Here is an 8,427-nt window from a genome sequence, read left to right on the forward strand (position 1 = left end):
CAAACAGGAGATAGATTTAACTTCAGATGTCAGTGTAAAATGCTTGATATCGAGCTGGTGCTCAACGGATGGCTATTTGATACCTTTAGTCCGTACCATGTTCCATTGTTAATCTTCCTCCCTGGTCAGTTACCTTAAGCCAGTGATCCCAGTTACAGAGAATGGCAGAACATTTGTCATATAAAGGAATGGGCAATAGTTTTCTATTTTCCTGGAAATGTGAATTAAATTGTAAAACAAAATCCCCCAAAAATTTGAAATCTAGGCCTCCCTTGTAAAATTTCACATTTTCTGTCACTGTAATGACTTTGGGGTGTTTTAATAATTGCGCAAGAAGAGAGAAGTGTTAGTCAAAATTTTCCTATGCGCTCTGCCTGATTAAGTATGCCTAGGAATCTGGTAGCAGAATGGCTTAGCTAGTTGAGCTGCTGCCTCAGAGCTCCAGTGCCACAGGTTCAATTCTGACCTCCGGTGTTGTCTGTGTGAAATTTTCCCCATGTCTGCATGGGTTTGATAGACAGCTACTAGAGATTAAGAAAAGGTTGCTATTAAAGTAAATTGTTTACATAGAAATATTTTTTCAGCTGCTGGCATTTAGGCTCTTAGGAGCCTTTGCTCCAATTATATTTCATTTATTTTTTTACATTCAGGATCTGTACTGGCACCAATAAGCTTCCAGCTGGGAATCACCATGATTGGAAACTCAGTGGGTGGCAGGGAATGTAATACTGTCTTTTTGATGTGAAGTTGAATAGGGTCCTGTCTGTTCTCTCGGGTGGGCATTAAAGATCCCATGGCACTATTTCAAAGAAGTGCACGTTCTCCCTGTGACTGCATAGGTTTCCTCCAGATGCTCTGGTCTCCTCCCACATCCCAAAGTCATGGCATTTGGTAGAATAATTGGTTACTATAAATTACCCTAGTGTAGGTGGATTGTAGAAGAATCAAGATGAAATTAATGGGTGTGAGATAGAGAGAATAGATTACAGGGAAATAGATGGAGGAACGGGAATGATAGGTTTTCTCTGAGAACTGACACCGACTTGATGGGCCACATGGTCTCCTTCTATATTGCAGGGAAAAGTGAAATGTGGAATATTATCTCAGGAACTCTCCAGCCAATCCTGCTATCGTGCTTTCAATTGGTATGCAGTATTGCTCCCATTCATAAACAACTAGCAAGTAGCAAGCCATCCAAGCCTGCACCAAAGAACATTAGGAGACCCAAGACACTAGAGATGCTGGAATCTGGAGCAAAAGACAAACTGCTAGAGAAACTCAGCAGGTCAGGCAGCATTCGTGGAGGGAAATTGACAGGGGAAGTTTCAGGTCGAGACCCAGTCAAGATGAGGGTCTCAACCTGAAACGTCAACCATAGGACATTACCTGATGCACCATGATATTAACTATGGTCCAACTACTTCTCCAGTACTGGCACTGAATAGAGTCTGACATCACCACCAAACAAGTTCCACGTCTTTTATCCCACATGGCTTCAAAACTCCATTAAAGGGTTCGTTGAATACTTTCCCAACAGGGAAATGTCTATGTGCAACCAACCTCATCTGTGAAGATATTCAGGATAATCCAGAGTGTATCAGTGGGAAAATGTAGTCTATGTCATATATTGTCAATGACTGCCTGCTGACTAAGTTCAGCAGCAAGATGGAAGAATTTTACCAGCAAGCAGCTATCATGCACACATCAACCGTCATGATGTCTATGGGAACTCGTTGTGTGCAGACTAGCTGTTACATTTTCCTCAACACAACAGTGATTACATTTCAAAAAGGACTTAATTAGTTGCAGGTGCTTTGCGATGGTCTGGAATGCCATTTCAATGAAAATCTCGAAAAATCTCTAAAAAATGAAAGTTTCCTTACTGGTTGCCTCATGGTCTCATACAGCAATATGAAGGTGCAGGAATGTAAGAAGCTCCAGAGAGTAGTGGACTCAGCCCAATACATTACAGGCACATTCCTCCCCACGATCAGTAGTATCTACAGGAGGTGCTGCCTCAAGAAGGCAATATCCATCATCAAAGATCCCCACCATCCGGGCCATGCCATCTTCTCACAGCTACCATCAGGCAGGAGGTACAGAAGCCTGAATTCCCACACCACCAGGTTCAAGAACAGCTACTTCCCTTTAATTATTCAGTTCTTGAACCAACGGGCACTATGATGTTGAGGCATAACAGAGACTTGGTTGAGAGAGGGACAGGAATGGGTACTTAATTTTCCAGGGTTTCGATGTTTCAGAAAAGATAGAGAGAGAAGGAAAAGGGGGGGGGGTGGATTTGCACTACTAATCAGGGACAATATCATAGTCGCACTCAGAGGGGACATAATGGAGGGCTTGTCCACTGAGTCTATTTTGGGTAGAACACAAAATAAGAAAGGTGCAGTCACTCTGATGGGATTATACTACAGACCCCCAATAGGCACCAGGACATTGAGGAACAAATAGGCAGGTGGATTAGGGAAAAGTGTAAAACTAATAGGGTTGTTGTTGTGGGGACTTCAAATTCCCTCATATAAATTGGGACATCCTTGAGTGTAAGAGGTTTAGACAAGGCCAAATTTGTTAAGTGCATCCTGGAGGGTTTCTTAAATCATTATGTGGATAGTCCAATGAGAGGAGGGGCCGTACTGGACCTGGTGTTGGGTAATGAGCTTGGCCAGGTGACCAACCTTTCAGTGGGAGAACAGTTAGGGAACGGTGACCACAACTCCTTAAGTTTTAAGGTAGCTCTAGATAAGGATGTGTGGACCTTGTGGGAGAGTATTAAAATGGAGCAGGGCAAATTATGAGAGCACTAGGCAGGAACTAGGGAGAATTAATTGGGAACAGCTGATTTTGGGCAAGTCCACATCTGACATGTAGAAGGTGTTTAAAGACCAAGTGCACAAAGTACAGGACAGGTAAGTTCCAGTAAGAAGGAAGGACAAGGATGGCAAGGAAAGAGAACCTTGGATGTCGAGAGAGGTGGTGAATTTAATCAAGAAGGAAAAGGAAAAGTATGTAAAGCTGAGGGAGCTAGGATCAAACAGAGCACAAGAATTATAAAGGAGCTAGAAAGGAACTCAAGAAAGGAATTAGGAAAGCCAGGAGGGGCCATGAAAAGTCCTTGGCAAGTAGGATTAAAGAGAATCCCAAGACATTCTATACATAAATCAAGAGCAATAGGATAACCAGGGAGAGGGTAGGACCACTCAAAGATAAAGGATGGAACATGTGCTTGGAAGCAGAGGATGTGGGTGAGGTCCTTAATGAGTACTTTGCATCAGTATTTACCAAGGAGAAGGACGTGGAGGATAGGGAGATCAGTGTGGAGCGTGCTAATATGCTAGGGCATTTCGAAATAAAGTAGGAGGTAGTGTAGGGTCCCTTAAAGAGATTAAGGTGGATAAGGCTCTGGGATATGCCCCAGGTTATTGAGAGAGACAAGAGATGAGATTGCTGGGGCCTTGACCAATATCTTTGTGTCCTCTCTTGCCACAGACGAGACTGTCAGCATGGCTTTGTGCAGGGCAAGTCGTGCCTTACTAACTTGATTGAGTTTTTTGATGAGGTGACAAGGGTGATTGATAAAGGTAGAGCTGTGGATGTTTTGACATGAATTTTATTAAGGCATTTGACAAGGTCCCTCATGGGAAGCTCACCCAGAAGATTAAGATGCATGGGATCCACGGTGAATTGGCTGTTTGGATTCAGAACTGGCTTGCCCGTAGAAGACAGAGGGTAGTGGTCAATGGGACTAGCTGGAGGTCTTTGACTAGTGGTGTTCCTCAGGGGTCCGTACTGGGACATCTGCTGTTTGTGATGTACATAAATGACCTGGATGAAAATGTACATGGGTGTGTTAGTAAGTTTGCAGATGATACAAAGATTGGTGGTGTTGTGGATAGTGCAGAAGACTGGCAAAGGATACAGTGGGATATATAGCAGTTGCAGAAATGGGCAGAGAAATAGCAGACGGAGTTCATCCTGGCCAAATGTGAAGTGTTGCACCTTGTGAGATCAAAGGTGAAGAGACAGTATACTGTTAATGGCAAGACCCTTAACAGTATTGATGAGCAGCGGGATCTTGGGGTCCAAATTCATAGCTCCGTGAAAGTGGCTACACAGGTTGATAGGGCGATAAAGAAGGCATATGGCATGCTTGCCTTTGTTAGTCAGGGCATTGAGTTCAAGAGTCTGGAAGTTATGCTGCAGCTTTATAAAACTTTTGTTAGGCCACATTTGGAGTATTGCATTCAGTTCTGGTCACCCCATTACAGGAAGGATGTCAAGTCTTTGGAGAGGGTGCAGAAGAGGTTTACCAAGATGCTGCCTGAATTAGAGGGTATGTTGGACAAACTTGGGTTGTTCTCTCTGGAGCAGCAGAGGCTGAGGGGAGATCTGGTAGAGGTTTATAAGATTATGAGAGGCATAGATAGAGTAGACAGCCAGTATCTTTTCCACAGGGTTGAAATGTCTGATTCCAAGAGGGCATGCATTTAAGATGATAAGGGATAAGTTCAAAGGAGATGTGCGGGGCAAGTTTTTTTTTACACGGAGAGTGGTGGGTGCCTGGAATGTGCTGCCTGGGGTGGTGGTGGAGGCAGATACAATAGGGGCATTCAAGAAGCTCTTAGATAGGCACATGGATGTGAGGGAAATGGTAGGATATGGACATTGTGCAGGCAGAAGAGATTAGTTTAGTTGGACATTCTATTTCTAATATAATTGGTTTGGCACAATATTGTGGGCCAAAGGACCTGTTCCTGTGCTGTACTGTTCCATGTTCTGTGTTAACCCTAATCATTGCAGTTTAGTAACACTACGACTACTTTGATCACCTTGCACTAAAATGGACTTTAGTTTTTTGTTCTAATTGTGTTCTTATAATTGTGTTCTTTCTTGTAAAAATTGTGTAGAATTTATGTTTTTCTTGTGAATGCTGCTTTCTGATGCTGTGATGCTGCTGCAAGTAAGCTTTTTATTGCACCTGTGCGTACATGTACTTGTACATATGACAATAAACTCGACTTTGACTTTGACGTTGACTTTGTTTGAGCTGTTTAAAAAGAAAAAAGGGACTAGTGTAGGAATGCCAGGAAGGTAAGGAGATAGAAGGGGTTCTGTGTCTCCATCTGTTGATAACAGCTCATCACAAGCTACAGACAGAGTTGAGAATATTTTGTTTAAGCAAAGAATCATTACCTATTCTTGGGAGAAGTTGGATCAGCAAAACCAATACTGCTCCTGAGAAATGTGAAGCCCTGCAATTCATGTACTTAATATTAATGCTTGAATGGGATGATCAATACCCACAGTGGCACCTTTGGCTGCTCCAGTGAAGCCAGCTTAACCACATCTGCAGGACCTGACACATTTATCTGGCATTTCCAAAGCAACTGTCTTCCCAGCAGAGAAGAAGCTGCAGAGCAATGCCATCTGCTGCAAGACACCTGCAGCTACCATCCAGCACAGGGATAACACATCCATCCATCCATAGTAGAGGTCAGCCGTGACCTGACACTACACCTTTCACAAGTAAGCTAAGCTATGTGGTGGCTTCAGTAGGGGAGAACAGACTGCAGCCCCTTCATGTAACCAGCTTAGAGTAAGCAATGTACAAAGTACCAAGCAACAGTAATGACTTATGTTTACATAGCACCCCTGAATGCAGTTAAAGGCACTTTATAAAAGTGCAATCAAACACAACTTGATTCCACAAAGGGAGATCCCTTTATTTCATTGTTCATTTCTGTACCCCTCTACCTTTTTATATGATGGGTGCTGCTTATAACTTAAACCCTGTTCAGTGGAGGATAAAAGGTCAGCTATTTAGGATTGAGATGTGGAAAAATTTCTTCATGCAGAATGACTGTGGTGAATCTTTGGAATTCTCTAACCCAGATGACTGAGGGGGTTGCTATTGAGCTCATACAAAACAGAGGTCAATGGATTTCTGGATGTCAGGAGAATCAAGGGATATAGGGACTGTGGAGGAAAATGATGCTGTGATAGAAAATCAGCCATGGTTCAGATGAACGGTGGAGCAGGCTTGGAGAACCAAACGGCCTACTCCTGCACCTATTTCTGAGGATGGGTCAATGAGTTACGACTCAGTACAGCAGCAAATTAATTTCAGTAAATAAGCATTCGGGTCCTTGCCCTCAGTGCCTGCTTCCTCCCCCTCCTATTCATTACTCCATCCAGTACTCTGGTTGTGAACTGATAAAATTCATCTGCTTAAGCCAGCCAGGTTCGTGTTATGAGCAGCCTTTTGTGGCTATCTTTTCAAGAAAAAATCATGACACATGAACAAGAATCGCGTTGAAACAGCTTCCATTTCTGCAACATCATTTGCATCCTGAATGTAGAAAAGTGTTCCCATTAGACTATGATAACATAGTCTAATAGGAACATTTGATGTCCAGTGGTGCCCTTGACAATATCTTCTAGCCTATCAAAGCTGACAGCCACCAGGATCAAAATGATGAGACATCAAACCTTGTTACAGCTGCCTCTAGTTTCACCTTGTTACCATATTGTTGAACATTCACAGAAAAAATAAAATTCACTGCTTCAGTCTGATTTGTTTGCTGTACCTGTAATAAATAAACTATCAGAAGGCAATGTGTACCATTCTGCCGTTGATTCCTTACTTTTAACATGAAGAATGCTCAGAAGGTGGGTGTGTATTGCTTTTACTCCTTCAACCAAGCTCGATCTCAATGGACAACATTCTGCTTCCCTTGGAAATTTATTAGAGTCCATAAGTAAGATGTGTCTGAACAATCTCCCCCAAGATGTTAATGAAGTATGAGATCACCATATGGAAAGGTATAAAATGCAATATCAAATACCATTAAATTGCCAATCTCACTTAAAAATTTCGAGAATAAGTTTGGAAGTTCATCCTTGGTCACCAGGGCTAAATACATAATAGATTATGGTCCTATGGCTGCTTTTAACTCACATATGAGCAGATTCACTGAAGTCAATGAAACTGAGTGTGCAAGGAAACACAACCAGTAGACAATACTCTTGCATGTATTTGGAGCTCGTGTTTAAAGACAAACTTTTCCCTACCTTTCAACTTGTGGTTGAGTCCAATCGAAGAACATAAATGTAAGACCAATAACTTCAATATGGAAATCAGGAGAAACTTCTTGATCCAAAGAATGGTTAGAGCCAAGAGTAACTCAGGTGAGTATAGAAGTGTAATTAAGTAGAAACCAGATGTGCACAAGCGGGAAAGGAGTAGTAGGATCCACTGGTAGGATTAGATGAAGAAGGGAGGGTGGAAGGTGTCATGGAGCTGAAACACTGGCACAGGCTTGTTGGCACAGGCTTGCTGTACATTTCTGAGCTGCACTTTCAATGTAACAATTACAAACGTGTAAAATGCCTCACTGTTGTGGTGCAGAGTCCGTTTTTAAAGATAGGTTTGGGTACTTTTGCTCAGGCATGGAATTAATACTCTTCACCTGGATTTATCTGAACTTACACCACTTTTCAATTTTGACAAAGGGGTTGAAAGTGAATGGATTGCACACCCTGGCCAATGGTTTAGCTAATTTCATGCACTCTGCTAAATGGATAAGCCATTTATTGTACATCCCAGCCAATGGACTGGCTGCTTGTTATAGAACGTATCCAAAATTGAATGAAAACAAAGACCGAACAATATCATTCAATGTCTTATTCTCCACCTACCCAACCCATTGGTTATATATTTTGCCCAATATTCAAAAGATGTGAGGACTGGTAGGGATTCAGAACAGGTACTAAGTCCCTAGTCACCAGTTTCCAAGACTACTGAAACCGAAAATTGTCCCGTAATGTTTAAAACAGACTATTCTATTCTACAATAATGACAGCCCTAACTTTGGTAAAGGTAGATCAATCTAAATTTATCTTTGATATATTCATAATGATCGTGATAGAACAAAGAACATAGAACAGTACAGCACAAGAACAGGCCCTTTCAACCCACAATGTTGTTGCGAATTAAACCAATGACACCTAATTAAACTAATCCTTCCTGCCTGCAGGTAGTCCATATCCCTCCATTGTCTCCACATTCGTGTGCCTATCTAAGTGCCTCTTAAATGCCTCTATCATCTCTGCCTCCACCACCACCCCTGGGAGCGCATTCCAGGCACCCACTACTCCCTGGGTAAAAAACTTGCCCTGCACATCTCCTTGGTCACCCTGTTGCCTAAGTTGCCCTGGTCACCTAACTATAGGAAGGATATTTGTAAGATTGAAAGAGTGCAGAGGAGATTTACTAGAATGTTGCTGGGTCTTCAAGAGTTGAGTTACAGGGAAAGATTGAACAGGTTAGGACTTTATTCCTTGGAGCGCAGAAGAATGAGGGGAGATTTGATAAAGGTTTACAAAATTATGAGGGGTATAGACAGAGTTAAT

Source organism: Pristis pectinata, chromosome 1, assembly GCF_009764475.1.
Source record: "Pristis pectinata isolate sPriPec2 chromosome 1, sPriPec2.1.pri, whole genome shotgun sequence".
Classification (NCBI taxonomy): domain Eukaryota; kingdom Metazoa; phylum Chordata; class Chondrichthyes; order Rhinopristiformes; family Pristidae; genus Pristis; species Pristis pectinata.